Source organism: Argentina anserina, chromosome 2 (assembly GCF_933775445.1).
Source record: "Argentina anserina chromosome 2, drPotAnse1.1, whole genome shotgun sequence".
Taxonomy (NCBI): domain Eukaryota; kingdom Viridiplantae; phylum Streptophyta; class Magnoliopsida; order Rosales; family Rosaceae; genus Argentina; species Argentina anserina.
In genome coordinates, this window is record NC_065873.1 from 10,647,539 (window position 1) to 10,664,350 (window position 16,812).

At 37.4% G+C, this 16,812-nt stretch overlaps 1 non-coding gene across 1 annotated transcript; it reads right to left on the reverse strand.

Annotated features, from left to right (window-relative positions):
- Nucleotides 1–3,473: 3,473 nt before the first annotated feature.
- Nucleotides 3,474–3,580, reverse strand: LOC126785558 (small nucleolar RNA R71). The gene has a single exon (XR_007671088.1). It is a non-coding gene; the product is annotated as a small nucleolar RNA R71 (small nucleolar RNA).
- Nucleotides 3,581–16,812: the final 13,232 nt, after the last annotated feature.

Consider the following 16,812-nt stretch of genomic DNA (forward strand, 5'->3'; position numbering starts at 1 on the left):
TTAGTTTCTTTTGTAAGAATAAGTGTCTAGGTAGAGCTTATATCAATTATGAGTGAATTGATGATGAAATCGTGCTAAGTGTTAATAATCCTTGTTGAGATATGATTTCTTGTTCGAGTAGGATTCATCCTTTCGTATTTCTTTGTTTCTAACATACTTATTCTTATTAGGAAATACAAATCCATGTTGGAGAAGGAAAGCAATCCTAGTTCCACAAGGAAAGAGAAGAAAATACACTTAAAAGCCCAATCCATTCAAGAATCAAAATGCTGTCAATATTCATAGTCCAACTTCGACGGGCTCCCCTGGATAGCTCCGATTGAGTTAGAAGACCTACTTTATATGGAAATAAAGGTATTTGAGTCTAGTTTCTGTAGGATTTGGAATCAAATTAATATCTTATTCCTACAGAGAGATATGACTGAATCATTGATCGGAGGTCCAGTGAACTCGGCGGAATTATCTCAGCCATTGATTTGCTTTTGATCCAAGGGCTATGAGGGAAACTTGGGACTTTGTTCCTCCTGCAAATAGAGCACAAATATATATCAGAATGTCCATAAATCCCAGCACCAAAGAATGTCAAAGAAGGCATGCAGCAAATTAAATGAGAAGAGGCAAGAAAGTCAAAGAAGGCATGCAGCAAATTTAATGAGGAGAGGTAAGAAAAATCAAACATGGCTGCAACAATTAAGACTTTTGCTGTCTCCCTAATTCAAAGGAAGAAATTTGTGCAAAAGAAATCAGCAATAAAGGAGGAAGAAGATATGTAATTAATGCAAAAGATATGCAATCCTTATAGAAATCAGAATTCTGCAGTGCAGATCATCCATCTTTGACGGGCTCCCCTGGACAGCTCAAAATGATTGAGAAAATGTACCTTATATGGATGAAAAGCCACGGAAGTTTAGTTGAAATTGCCAGTTGGAATCATCTCAATATCTATTTTCTAGAGAAAGTTATGGCCACAACAAGGGACAAAGGTCAAATCTGCCGAATCTAGGAAACCTCAACCAATTTGGTTTCAACTTTGTGGACTTTGTGGCCATCCTCCCTTGGGTTTCTTCCTCTATATATAGCACCTCAATTCCACAGAAACATATCATCAACCTTGCTCACAAGACTTGCCAAAGCTCTGCCCAAACACTTTCATTCACCAAGCATCATTGAATCCGAATTCACCACCCTTCACCATATTTTCTGTCCAAAGCTTGGGAGCCTAGGATACCATACTCTTGAAGATCTCGTGCTACCTCTGTAAGGAACCTTGGGAGGAGAATTATAAAGTGTAACTCTTTGATCTTCATGTTAAGTTTTCGGGTTTTTATGTTCTTGTTCTTGGATGATTTATGTTTAGGTTTTGTTAAAGTTATTCTTATTCTTGTCTATGAGATATTTGTAATTTTCGAATGACATGATGAATTAAGGTTTTCGATTTTTATTCAATGATTTTAGGTTTTATGCCATGAGTTTCTGTTTATTTATGTTCTTAATACATTTTCGGTGTGTTCTTATATTGCATGTGTGATTAAGACAAGTAGTTGATGTCGCATATGTTAATCATTCAAAGTTAAAAACAATTTTGATACAAGTAGTTGATTAATTGTTTGTCCCCTTTGTGTTCCTCCACCGATTATGATCTTAAGTTCGACATTGGATAAGTGCTTTAAACATATTGATTTCTCTTTGTGATACGTAATTGCATGATGAATTGGTATGTTAGATTTCGTAGCAAGACAAGTAGTTGAGCTCAATAATATCTATGTATTAGGAACCAAGTAGGAACTTGATGCATGATCGAATTTAAGATGAACTATGATACTTACGGCATGAACAAGATTGAGAGTAGATTTTGTTACCTTTGTTCTTATGTTATTTGTTTGGTAATTTCTTATGTGTTGGTTGGTTGATCACATGTATATATTAGTTTAGGTTTATTTTATGTTTGATCCGAAATATATCTCAAATCTTTTAAACTCTTATGAATTCGTTGTTAAATGTTTGTGATTCTTTACCCTGGTTGGATCCCCGGTTTGTGAACGATACCCTCTTGCTTTATACTACTAACGATGCTTACAGGGTTAATATTGATCTCGAGTAATCGAACCGATCAAATGGCGCCGTTGCCGGGGATCCATCATTATGGATCCGAATCTTTTAATTTCGAATTCACTGTTTATATTGTAAATTTGTATATGTTTTTCTTACTTTGTTCTAACATATAGTAATTTTATCTTAGGTTGTTATTTTTTTATGAGTGAATGAATGATTGTTGTAGGTTGTAAATCGAACGGAATAGGTAAAGTTCCTTTTGTTAATATTAGCCTCAACCCCTCATGTTTTCTTCCAAAGTTTTTGCATGAGGTTGAGGGCGGCTTTTATTAACACTTGGAGATTTGTCTAACACCCAAGTTTCAATCCAGCCGAGTAAGGGGCACGCTCTTTTATTACCCTGGTGCATGGGACCAAAATTGGATCTCAGAGAACTATTGACTGACATACATCTCGGTGATGGAGTCGATAGGGAGTTCGCTCTCCGTAGTTCAACAAATGAGTCCTACCATGTTCACTATCTCTAATTGAGCTATACGGCCTTCTGAAACAAAGACTTGATCTTGTGTCTAGACATCCATACTTAGGCCGCACGTCCACCTCGGTTTACAACTTAGAATCAATTGATCATTCAATCATTGAAATAGCAAAAAGAACTTTTGAATTGTATGAACTTTGTAAACGTAAAGAACTAACTTTGTAACATGACAACATAGTTGTCGTGCCTCTTCCATAAGTGTGTTGCGTATATGACCAAGGAAGGGCACGATTCATGTCTTCATTTTGTATCCTTCAATGCTAACCCTTTAACTTTTGTATTACAGGAATTATGCATGTCCGAAATATCTAAGAGAACACAAGAGCTCAAAGATCGAATTCAAGCACTTCGAGATTTAAACAACTCTTTCAGGAGTGGACCCTTAGATTTCGAATCATCTCCAAGCAATTCAATCTTGAACTCTTCACCTAGATCAGAAGAAGAGGAGGATCCTTTCTTTCCCTTCATCTTCAATTCAGAGACAGACACAATTGCGGACCGTGATATAGTTCTTGCTGGTGCTCCAATGGCACTCAAGAATGCTTTCATCCCCACCACCCCTGAATCACCTTCATGCATTGCTTTCACTCCACCTAATGAAGCCAACTTCTCCATTCCGGTTCAATTGCTTGGGCAGCTGCCTAAGTATTCTGGTTCCTCAATGGAAGACCCTAATGTTCACCTTAGGGAGTTCTTGGACATTTGCAAGCTCCAATCGATTCATCATCTGTCTCAAGAAGGCTTGAGGTTGCTTTTGTTTCCATTTACCCTTAAGGACGATGCTAAACGTTGGTTGTACTCTCTGCCTCCGGGAATCATCACCACATGGGATGAAATGACTAGGAAGTTCTTGAAACAATTCTTCCCTGCTCAACTCACGAAAAGACTAAGGAGGGAGATTCAGAACTTCACTCAAAAGGATGGTGATTCACTCTACGAGGCATGGGAGGAATTTCAAGAACTACAAAGAAAGTGCCCTCACCATGGTATTTCGTTGGATGACTTGGTGCAATTCTTCTATGAAGGACTCGACACCATTAACAAGAGTATGGTGGATTCGGCATGTGGCTGCACATTCATGAACAAGACCAGTCAAGAAGCTTACACCTTGATTGATGACTTGGCAGACAACAATCGCCAATTTAGTTCTAAGGAAAAGAGAGGAAGCAAGAGCCGTGGAGTGTATGACGTTGATACAAGGAATCAAATGGCTACTTTAGAAAGAAAGCTTGATGTTCTAGTTAAGGCATTCAATGGTTCGACCATCAACACTCAAGCGTGTGGCATTTGTTCATTCAAGGACCACACCACCGAGAATTGTCCAAATGGTGCAATAACTGAAGAGGAGTTGAACTTCATGGGGCAACAAAGGCCTAGGTACGATCCATACTCGAACACATACAACCCTGGACTTAGAGATCATCCAAATTTTCGTTGGAACAACAATGCTCAACCGTCCAATACTCAAGGTCAAGGACCTCGTCCTTCAGGTTTGTTTGTGAGGCCTCAGGTACCTCAAGGTTCTGTTCCCTTTAACTCTAACGTTCATGGTTCAAATAATGCACCTGCACCTAACTATGATGAACTTTTGAAGTCTCTTGCTCAAGGGCAACAAAATTTAAACTCTGCTACTCAAGCTTTAGTTACAGGTCAACAAGCTCATTCTAAAGACATAACCGAGCTTAAGAAGCAAATGGGACAAGTGATCGACTTCATGGGCAAGATTCATGAAGGAGGTAAGTTGCCGAGCCAAACTGAGCCAAATCCTAACGTGAAGGCCATGATGACAAGAAGTGGGAGGATCTTGGATGCTCAATTGCAGCAAAACAAGAAGGCCGTGCCTTCTAAAGGAAAAGAGGCCGAAAGTTTCAATGCTAATGACATAGAGAAGGACCCTTTCTCCTCTAAAGCTAATGATGTTATGCTTCTTCCCACAAGTGATCATGACGCGCATGACAAAGGTAAGGATCCTAACTCTAGTGGTGTGGTTTCAACTAATGCTCTTCCTCGTGTCCCCTTCCCCAATAGATTCGCAAAGAAGAAGAAGGATGACTCTGATCAAGCCATGCTCGACATCTTTAAAAGGGTAGAAGTGAACATGCCTCTCATTGAATGCATTCAACAAATCCCGAAGTACGCTAAGTTTCTAAAGGAGTTGTGCACCAATAAGAGGATGACTCGAGAGAAGGAGGTTGTTACAATGAGTAAGACGGTTTCTGCCGTGCTCCAACGGAAGCTACCACCAAAGCTTAAGGATCCAGGGAGTTTTTCTATCCCTTGTACAATCGGAAACATGACATTTGAAAAGATAATGTTAGACTTAGGTGCATCGATAAATTTAATGCCTTACTATATTTATGAGGATCTAGGTCTAGGTGATTTGAAACGAGATAATGTTGTGATTCGATTGGCAGATTGTTCCAACAAAGTCCCTTTGGGCTATGTTGAAGATGTTCTTGTGCAGGTTTCGAGCTTGATATTCCCTGCGGACTTCTATGTCCTTGACATGGAGCCAACTGAAGGAGATGACAAGGAGGTCCCTATTCTGTTGGGGCGTCCCTTTATGAGGACTGCAAGAACGAAGATTGATGTGTTTAGTGGATCACTCACCTTTGAGTTCGACGGTGAAGTGATTAGCTTCAACATCTTTGAAGCTATGAGGTATCCCCTTTCGGAATTAAGTGATTCTTTTTCAGTTGACATTCTTGATTCCCTTGCAGATAACTATCTAGATACCTTGGCACATGACGAGTTGGCACTCACCATTGCCCAAGGGGCCGGATTTGCAAGTGACGGCTCCAACATTTCTGAGTTGGAAGCCAATGATGCCGTGCCATCATTTGTACTAGAGAATGTGGCCTCTCTTGAGGTTTCACCACGTGAGGTAAGTTATGTCTCTCCTAGTCCAATTCTCTTAACTACTAACAAGAATCTTCCTTCTGTGGTGCAAGCCCCAAAGCTTGATCTTAAGGTTCTTCCGGACCACTTGAAGTATGCATTTTTGGGAGATGAGGATACATTGCCCGTGATCATTTCATCTGCACTCAACGAGGAACAAGAGGAGAGATTGATTGAAGTGTTAAAGAAACACAAGACGGCAATAGGATGGACCCTAGCCGACATCAAAGGAATCAGCCCTACCATGTGTGTGCACCGAATTTTGCTTGAAGATGGTGCCAAACCAACCAAGGAATGTCAAAGACGCCTTCACCCACCAATGATGCAAGTTGTAAAGGATGAAATCACTAAGTTGCACGATTGTGGCGTGATCTACCCCATCTCGGATAGTAGGTGGATCTCTCCCATTCAAGTTGTGCCAAAGAAGTCAGGAATCACGGTGGTAAAGAACAAAGAGAACGAGTTGGTGCCTCAAAGGACAGTGACCGGTTATAGAGTGTGTATCGACTATAGGAAGCTCAATGCTACAACAAGGAAGGACCATATGCCATTGCCATTCATTGATCAAATGCTTGAGAGGTTAGCTGGTCATTCTTTCTATTGTTTCCTTGATGGATATAGTGGATACAATCAAATTAGTGTTGCGGAAGAAGATCAAGAAAAGACTACGTTCACATGCCCTTTTGGTACGTTTGCTTATCGTCGCATGCCTTTTGGTTTATGCAACGCTCCAGGTACGTTTCAACGCTGCATGTATCACATTTTCTCTGAGTATATTGGTTCTAAAATTGAAGTTTTCATGGATGATTTTTCTGTTTATGGTGAAAATTTCGAAACATGCCTAGAGAATGTTGAACTTGTGCTTAAACGTTGTGAAGAAACTAACTTGGTTTTGAATTGGGAGAAATGTCATTTCATGGTCACACAAGGCATTGTCTTAGGCCATATTATTTCATCTAGAGGAATTGAGGTTGATAAATCTAAAATAGATCTTGTGCGTCACTTACCCCTCCCCACAAGTGTGAGGGATGTTCGATCTTTTCTTGGACATGCAGGTTTCTATCGTAGGTTTATCAAGGACTTTTCCAAGATTGCGAGACCAATGAGTTCATTGCTTCAAAAGGATGTTTCCTTTCACTTTGATGATGATTGCATGCATGCATTTGAGACTTTGAAGAAGCTCTTAACTTCGGCACCTATCATGGCACCACCGGATTGGTCCTTGCCATTTGAGTTGATGTGTGACGCCTCCGACTATGCAGTTGGAGCCGTGCTAGGGCAGAGGAGGGACAAGCAGCCCTACGCCATCTATTATGCCTCACGAACACTCAATGATGCTCAACAAAACTACACCACAACTGAAAAAGAACTTCTTGCTGTGATCTTTGCTCTAGATAAGTTTCGTTCTTACTTACTTCAATCCAAAGTTATTGTTTACACTGACCATGCAGCTTTGAAGTATTTAATGACGAAGAAGGATGCCAAACCAAGATTGATTCGATGGATTCTCTTACTCCAAGAGTTTGATCTCGAGATCAAGGACAAGAAGGGCAGTGACAATGTTGTGGCGGATCAATTGAGTCGTTTGGTGAGAGATGCCGAGCCCTTGGCTATCCAAGAGAGCTTTCCGGATGAGCAACTCTTTCGAGTTGAGGTAAGTGAGCCATGGTATGCAGATATTGTCAATTATCTTGTTTCTAAGCAATTTCCGGATACTTTATCGCATGCTCAAAAGAATAGACTCAAGGCATTAGCTAAGTATTATGTTTGGGATGAACCATACTTGTGGAAACATTGTGTTGATCAAATCATTAGGAGGTGTGTCCCTGAATCTGAACATCATTCTATACTTACTTTTTGCCATTCTGAATCTTGTGGAGGACACTTTGGTTCACGTAGGACTGCTCTTAAGGTGTTAGAATGTGGTTTCTTTTGGCCTACGATTTTCAAAGATGCATATCATTTTTGCATGACTTGTGATAGATGCCAACGCATGGGAAACTTAGGATCTAGAGATCAAATGCTTATGACACCGATTATATATGTTGAAATATTTGATTGTTGGGGTATCGATTTCATGGGACCTTTTCCTAGCTCTAATGGTTTCTTGTACATACTCGTTTGTGTTGATTATGTTTCGAAATGGGTGGAAGCAAAAGCCACCCGGACTAATGATTCTCGAGTTGTTGCAGATTTCCTTCGTTCCAACATTTTCTCTAGGTTTGGTATGCCGAGAGTTATCATTAGTGATGGAGGATCTCACTTTTGCAACCGGACCATTGAGGCATTGTTGAAGAAGTATGGAATCAAGCATAAGGTTGCTACGCCTTATCACCCCCAAACAAGTGGACAAGTGGAGCTATCTAATCGTGAGATCAAGAGAATTTTGGAGAAGTCTGTTGGACCATCACGCAAGGATTGGTCTCAACGATTGGATGATGCTCTTTGGGCCTATAGGACGGCATACAAGACTCCTCTTGGCATGTCACCATTTCGGTTAGTATATGGCAAGGCGTGCCATCTTCCTGTGGAGCTTGAACATCGTGCATGGTGGGCTGTGAAGAATTTTAACATGGACATTGATGAGGCCGGATTGCATAGGAAGTTGCAGTTGCATGAGCTTGAAGAGATTAGGAATGAGGCCTATGATTCGGCAATGGTTTACAAGGAGAAGACTAAGATGTTCCATGATCGTATGATTAGGAAGAAACACTTTGTCGTTGGGCAAAAAGTTCTTTTGTTTAATTCTCGACTTAAGTTGTTTCCCGGTAAATTACGTTCTAGATGGATAGGTCCTTTCATTATTACTAACGTTTTTCCTTCTGGTGCTATCATGATAAAGAGTATGGTGAAAGGCACCGAATTTCAGGTCAATGGACATCGCTTGAAGCCTTATTTTGAGAATATGGAGAATCACGTGATTGAGGAGACATCTCTCCTTGATCCTTCGCCAAACAAGTGATCTTTTTGAGATAGTCTAGGCTATAGACTCTAAACTTAAGCCAATGAAGGAGCCATCAACGAGTGTTTGCATTTTCTTATCCCTAATTTTTATTTTTCGTTGCTTATCATATTGTACATTGAGGGCAATGTAAGTTTGAAGTGTGGGGTGGGATATACATCATTCGTTGAATTCTATTGTTTGATGTTTATGTGTTTCGATTTTGTTATTTTGATTTTCAATTTTTAGTGTTATTTTCGGTTTTGTTTTTCGATTCTAAGTTGTTTTTTTTTTTGAGTCTTAGGTATGCCTTTAACTGTCTAGGATGAGTTGATCTTTGAATGATTGGTTGAAAGATGATCACAAGATTGGAAATTGAACTTAATTGCTATTTGATGGTTAATCGATGTGTAGAAATTGTACGAACATGTAGTAGATGAGGATTTTGAAACTTAGGTACAAAATGAACATGTTCCCTACTTGTTTGAATTTATGTAACCTATGTGAGTTTCGAGCCATATATGTGCGTTTCTTTGGAGAGTTTAATCTATCGTTTCTTGGCTATATAACCTCATTACATCTATTTTGATTAATTCATATGCCATAGAATTGCAATGAACTAGAGAATGCTAGAACTTACTTTGTGAAACTTTCAAAACTTTTATCATAATATACTCTGATTTTGAAAATGATTGTTGGATCTTTTTAGGATTCCACCACTTAAACCAAAAAGCTGTATGCCTTATTTGTACCCTGCTTGGGACACCTTAGTATTAACCCATTTGAGCCTACGTTAAACCTTTTATTCATCACCAACATGTTAATATCCTTGCTTAGTATAGTTATATCTCTACCTTGTTCTCGAGGCTTGGCAGAGCTAATATTTGATGTTAATATGGAGTGATGATTCGATTCAAGTGTGGGGTTATGCTATGTATTTATTTGTGCCGTATGAAAATGGTGAAAAGAAAAAAATGAAAGATGCCGTGTGAGAAAAAGAAAAGAAAAAGATATATACACGGTTAGAAAAAAAAAAAAAAGATAGAAAAAGAAAGAGAAGTAAGAAGTTATGGCATAGCTATGTTTGATGTGAATTTGGAGTTGTGATGTATTTGTTGAAGGCTCAATAATGTTGTACTTTAGCCTTTGTTCGTTTTCACAATGTTTAGAGTGAAGAATGGGTCCAACATGATAAAATTGGCCCTTATTTTATGGAGTATGGCGACATAAGGTGGATGATTATTGCTCTGCTAAGTCTTGAGGATGACCTTTGTGATTCCTTTTACCTGAAAAATCATATCCTTACCGAGCCTAAGCCTACCGTTTATAAAGATCCGCATGATTCTTAAAATGAGTAGCTCTTGATTTGTGGAGTTTGTTTCATGAGTAAGCATATGGTTTGGGTTCATTTGTGCATATGATTGGTATATTTCATGAGGTTTTCGAATTCACTATGTATTCATAACTCTTATGTGTGAAAAGCTTTTAAGCATATGCCATGTTCTTGAGAGAAAAGATTCGGAGTGCATATCCCTTGTGAGTTGAATTTGAACTTGTTTTGAACATGTTGAGCTTAATATCACTTATGTTTCTGCCATGTCTTACTTGTTATGCGAGATCTCATGTTTATTAACCATTGAATTCATTCTATCTATTTCGATTAAGTGTTATTCTTGATGCTATGAGTTTGAAGATCTTTGAGACAAAATGTTGAAGGCATTATAGTTGAGTCATTAGTTTAGTTGTTTTGATTTTTGTTTTATGTTTTTGTTTCCCTTTTCTAGTGTTTGCTAAGGGACTAGCAAAGCTTAAGTGTGGGGTTGTTGATAGGAGCACAAAGTGTGACGTTCTTAATGTGATTATGCCCTATTCTTACTCTTTGTTACCTCTTATTTAGTATGTTTTAGTTTCTTTTGTAAGAATAAGTGTCTAGGTAGAGCTTATATCAATTATGAGTGAATTGATGATGAAATCGTGCTAAGTGTTAATAATCCTTGTTGAGATATGATTCCTTGTTCGAGTAGGATTCATCCTTTCGTATTTCTTTGTTTCTAACATACTTATTCTTATTAGGAAATACAAATCCATGTTGGAGAAGGAAAGCAATCCTAGTTCCACAAGGAAAGAGAAGAAAATACACTTAAAAGCCCAATCCATTCAAGAATCAAAATGCTGTCAATATTCATAGTCCAACTTCGACGGGCTCCCCTGGATAGCTCCGATTGAGTTAGAAGACCTACTTTATATGGAAATAAAGGTATTTGAGTCTAGTTTCTGTAGGATTTGGAATCAAATCAATATCTTATTCCTACAGAGAGATATGACTGAATCATTGATCGGAGGTCCAGTGAACTCGGCGGAATTATCTCAGCCATTGATTTGCTTTTGATCCAAGGGCTATGAGGGAAACTTGGGACTTTGTTCCTCCTGCAAATAGAGCACAAATATATATCAGAATGTCCATAAATCCCAGCACCAAAGAATGTCAAAGAAGGCATGCAGCAAATTAAATGAGAAGAGGCAAGAAAGTCAAAGAAGGCATGCAGCAAATTTAATGAGGAGAGGTAAGAAAAATCAAACATGGCTGCAACAATTAAGACTTTTGCTGTCTCCCTAATTCAAAGGAAGAAATTTGTGCAAAAGAAATCAGCAATAAAGGAGGAAGAAGATATGTAATTAATGCAAAAGATATGCAATCCTTATAGAAATCAGAATTCTGCAGTGCAGATCATCCATCTTTGACGGGCTCCCCTGGACAGCTCAAAATGATTGAGAAAATGTACCTTATATGGATGAAAAGCCACGGAAGTTTAGTTGAAATTGCCAGTTGGAATCATCTCAATATCTATTTTCTAGAGAAAGTTATGGCCACAACAAGGGACAAAGGTCAAATCTGCCGAATCTAGGAAACCTCAACCAATTTGGTTTCAACTTTGTGGACTTTGTGGCCATCCTCCCTTGGGTTTCTTCCTCTATATATAGCACCTCAATTCCACAGAAACATATCATCAACCTTGCTCACAAGACTTGCCAAAGCTCTGCCCAAACACTTTCATTCACCAAGCATCATTGAATCCGAATTCACCACCCTTCACCATATTTTCTGTCCAAAGCTTGGGAGCCTAGGATACCATACTCTTGAAGATCTCGTGCTACCTCTGTAAGGAACCTTGGGAGGAGAATTATAAAGTGTAACTCTTTGATCTTCATGTTAAGTTTTCGGGTTTTTATGTTCTTGTTCTTGGATGATTTATGTTTAGGTTTTGTTAAAGTTATTTTTATTCTTGTCTATGAGATATTTGTAATTTTCGAATGACATGATGAATTAAGGTTTTCGATTTTTATTCAATGATTTTAGGTTTTATGCCATGAGTTTCTGTTTATTTATGTTCTTAATACATTTTCGGTGTGTTCTTATATTGCATGTGTGATTAAGACAAGTAGTTGATGTCGCATATGTTAATCATTCAAAGTTAAAAACAATTTTGATACAAGTAGTTGATTAATTGTTTGTCCCCTTTGTGTTCCTCCACCGATTATGATCTTAAGTTCGACATTGGATAAGTGCTTTAAACATATTGATTTCTCTTTGTGATACGTAATTGCATGATGAATTGGTATGTTAGATTTCGTAGCAAGACAAGTAGTTGAGCTCAATAATATCTATGTATTAGGAACCAAGTAGGAACTTGATGCATGATCGAATTTAAGATGAACTATGATACTTACGGCATGAACAAGATTGAGAGTAGATTTTGTTACCTTTGTTCTTATGTTATTTGTTTGGTAATTTCTTATGTGTTGGTTGGTTGATCACATGTATATATTAGTTTAGGTTTATTTTATGTTTGATCCGAAATATATCTCAAATCTTTTAAACTCTTATGAATTCGTTGTTAAATGTTTGTGATTCTTTACCCTGGTTGGATCCCCGGTTTGTGAACGATACCCTCTTGCTTTATACTACTAACGATGCTTACAGGGTTAATATTGATCTCGAGTAATCGAACCGATCAGATGCGAGTTTCTATTGTATTTGAGAGTTTTGCAAGTGTGGGCGTGTGTTTCTTTCAAACTGAGTATGTTTACATCGTTTGCGTATCTTTACTATTCCAATTGTGTATCTTTTCATTTCTCGTTTGAGTATCTTTCTGTAAGGCTTTCTGATGCGAGTTTCTATTGTATTTGAGAGTTTTGCAAGTGTGGGAGTGTGTTTCTTTCAAACTGAGTATCTTTACATCGTTTGCGTATCTTTACTATTCCAATTGTGTATCTTTTCATTTCTTGTTTGAGTATCTTTCTGTAAGGCTTCTGATGCGAGTTTCTATTGTATTTGAGAGTTTTGCAAGTGTGGGAGTGTGTTTCTTTCAAACTGAGTATCTTTACATCGTTTGCGTATCTTTACTATTCCAATTGTGTATCTTTACATCGTTTGCGTATCTTTACTATTCCAATTGTGTATCTTTTCATTTCTCGTTTGAGTATCTTTCTGTAAGGCTTCTGATGCGAGTTTCTATTGTATTTGAGAGTTTTGCAAGTGTGGGCGTGTGTTTCTTTCAAACTGAGTATGTTTACATCGTTTGCGTATCTTTACTATTCCAATTGTGTATCTTTACATCGTTTGCGTATCTTTACTATTCCAATTGTGTATCTTTTCATTTCTCGTTTGAGTATCTTTCTGTAAGGCTTTCTGATGCGAGTTTCTATTGTATTTGAGAGTTTTGCAAGTGTGGGAGTGTGTTTCTTTCAAACTGAGTATCTTTACATCGTTTGCGTATCTTTACTATTCCAATTGTGTATCTTTTCATTTCTCGTTTGAGTATCTTTCTGTAAGGCTTTCTGATGCGAGTTTCTATTGTATTTAAGAGTTTTCCAAGTGTGGGAGTGTGTTTCTTTCAAAATGAGTATCTTTACATCGTTTGCGTATCTTTACTATTCCAATTGTGTATCTTTACATCGTTTGCGTATCTTTACGATTCCAATTGTGTATCTTTTCATTTCTCGTTTGAGTATCTTTCTGTAAGGCTTTCTGATGCGAGTTTCTATTGTATTTGAGAGTTTTGCAAGTGTGGGCGTGTGTTTCTTTCAAACTGAGTATGTTTACATCGTTTGCGTATCTTTACTATTCCAATTGTGTATCTTTTCATTTCTCGTTTGAGTATCTTTCTGTAAGGCTTTCTGATGCGAGTTTCTATTGTATTTGAGAGTTTTGCAAGTGTGGGCGTGTGTTTCTTTCAAACTGAGTATGTTTACATCGTTTGCGTATCTTTACTATTCCAATTGTGTATCTTTTCATTTCTCGTTTGAGTATCTTTCTGTAAGGCTTTCTGATGCGAGTTTCTATTGTATTTGAGAGTTTTGCAAGTGTGGGAGTGTGTTTCTTTCAAACTGAGTATCTTTACATCGTTTGCGTATCTTTACTATTCCAATTGTGTATCTTTTCATTTCTTGTTTGAGTATCTTTCTGTAAGGCTTCTGATGCGAGTTTCTATTGTATTTGAGAGTTTTGCAAGTGTGGGAGTGTGTTTCTTTCAAACTGAGTATCTTTACATCGTTTGCGTATCTTTACTATTCCAATTGTGTATCTTTACATCGTTTGCGTATCTTTACTATTCCAATTGTGTATCTTTTCATTTCTCGTTTGAGTATCTTTCTGTAAGGCTTCTGATGCGAGTTTCTATTGTATTTGAGAGTTTTGCAAGTGTGGGAGTGTGTTTCTTTCAAACTGAGTATGTTTACATCGTTTGCGTATCTTTACTATTCCAATTGTGTATCTTTACATCGTTTGCGTATCTTTACTATTCCAATTGTGTATCTTTTCATTTCTCGTTTGAGTATCTTTCTGTAAGGCTTTCTGATGCGAGTTTCTATTGTATTTGAGAGTTTTGCAAGTGTGGGAGTGTGTTTCTTTCAAACTGAGTATCTTTACATCGTTTGCGTATCTTTACTATTCCAATTGTGTATCTTTTCATTTCTCGTTTGAGTATCTTTCTGTAAGGCTTTCTGATGCGAGTTTCTATTGTATTTGAGAGTTTTGCAAGTGTGGGAGTGTGTTTGTTTCAAACTGAGTATGTTTACATCGATTGCGTATCTTTACTATTCCAATTGTGTAGATTTACATCGTTTGCGTATCTTTACTATTCCAATTGTGTATCTTTTCATTTCTCGTTTGAGTATCTTTCTGTAAGGCTTCTGATGCGAGTTTCTATTGTATTTGAGAGTTTTGCAAGTGTGGGAGTGTGTTTCTTTCAAACTGAGTATCTTTACATCGTTTGCGTATCTATACTATTCCAATTGTGTATCTTTACATCGTTTGCGTTTCTTTACGATTCCAATTGTGTATCTTTTCATTTCTCGTTTGAGTATCTTTCTGTAAGGCTTTCTGATGCGAGTTTCTATTGAATTTGAGAGTTTTGCAAGTGTGGGAGTGTGTTTCTTTCAAACTGAGTATCTTTACATCGTTTGCGTATCTTTACTATTCCAATTGTGTATCTTTACATCGTTTGCGTATCTTTACTATTCCAATTGTGTATCTTTTCATTTCTCGTTTGAGTATCTTTCTGTAAGGCTTCTGATGCGAGTTTCTATTGTATTTAAGAGTTTTCCAAGTGTGGGAGTGTGTTTCTTTCAAAATGAGTATCTTTACATCGTTTGCGTATCTTTACTATTCCAATTGTGTATCTTTACATCGTTTGCGTATCTTTACGATTCCAATTGTGTATCTTTTCATTTCTCGTTTGAGTATCTTTCTGTAAGGCTTTCTGATGCGAGTTTCTATTGTATTTGAGAGTTTTGCAAGTGTGGGAGTGTGTTTCTTTCAAACTGAGTATCTTTACATCGTTTGCGTATCTTTACTATTCCAATTGTGTATCTTTTCATTTCTCGTTTGAGTATCTTTCTGTAAGGCTTTCTGATGCGAGTTTCTATTGTATTTGAGAGTTTTGCAAGTGTGGGAGTGTGTTTCTTTCAAACTGAGTATCTTTACATCGTTTGCGTATCTTTACTATTCCAATTGTGTATCTTTACATCGTTTGCGTATCTTTACTATTCCAATTGTGTATCTTTTCATTTCTCGTTTGAGTATCTTTCTGTAAGGCTTTCTGATGCGAGTTTCTATTGTATTTGAGAGTTTTGCAAGTGTGGGAGTGTGTTTCTTTCAAACTGAGTATCTTTACATCGTTTGCGTATCTTTACTATTCCAATTGTGTATCTTTTCATTTCTCGTTTGAGTATCTTTCTGTAAGGCTTTCTGATGCGAGTTTCTATTGTATTTGAGAGTTTTGCAAGTGTGGGAGTCTGTTTGTTTCAAACTGAGTATGTTTACATCGATTGCGTATCTTTACTATTCCAATTGTGTAGATTTACATCGTTTGCGTATCTTTACTATTCCAATTGTGTATCTTTTCATTTCTCGTTTGAGTATCTTTCTGTAAGGCTTCTGATGCGAGTTTCTATTGTATTTGAGAGTTTTGCAAGTGTGGGAGTGTGTTTCTTTCAAACTGAGTATCTTTACATCGTTTGCGTATCTATACTATTCCAATTGTGTATCTTTACATCGTTTGCGTTTCTTTACGATTCCAATTGTGTATCTTTTCATTTCTCGTTTGAGTATCTTTCTGTAAGGCTTTCTGATGCGAGTTTCTATTGAATTTGAGAGTTTTGCAAGTGTAGGAGTGTGTTTCTTTCAAACTGAGTATCTTTACATCGTTTGCGTATCTTTACTATTCCAATTGTGTATCTTTACATCGTTTGCGTATCTTTACTATTCCAATTGTGTATCTTTTCATTTCTCGTTTGAGTATCTTTCTGTAAGGCTTCTGATGCGAGTTTCTATTGTATTTGAGAGTTTTGCAAGTGTGGGAGTGTGTTTCTTTCAAACTGAGTATCTTTACATCGTTTGCGTATCTTTACTATTCCAATTGTGTATCTTTACATCGTTTGCGTATCTTTACTATTCCAATTGTGTATCTTTTCATTTCTCGTTTGAGTATCTTTCTGTAAGGCTTCTGATGCGAGTTTCTATTGTATTTGAGAGTTTTGCAAGTGTGGGCGTGTGTTTCTTTCAAACTGAGTATGTTTACATCGTTTGCGTATCTTTACTATTCCAATTGTGTATCTTTACATCGTTTGCGTATCTTTACTATTCTAATTGTGTATCTTTTCATTTCTCGTTTGAGTATCTTTCTGTAAGGCTTTCCGATGCGAGTTTCTATTGTATTTGAGAGTTTTGCAAGTGTGGGAGTGTGTTTCTTTCAAACTGAGTATGTTTACATCGATTGCGTATCTTTACTATTCCAATTGTGTATCTTTACATCGTTTGCGTATCTTTACTATTCCAATTGTGTATCTTTTCATTTCTCGTTTGAGTATCTTTCTGTAAGGC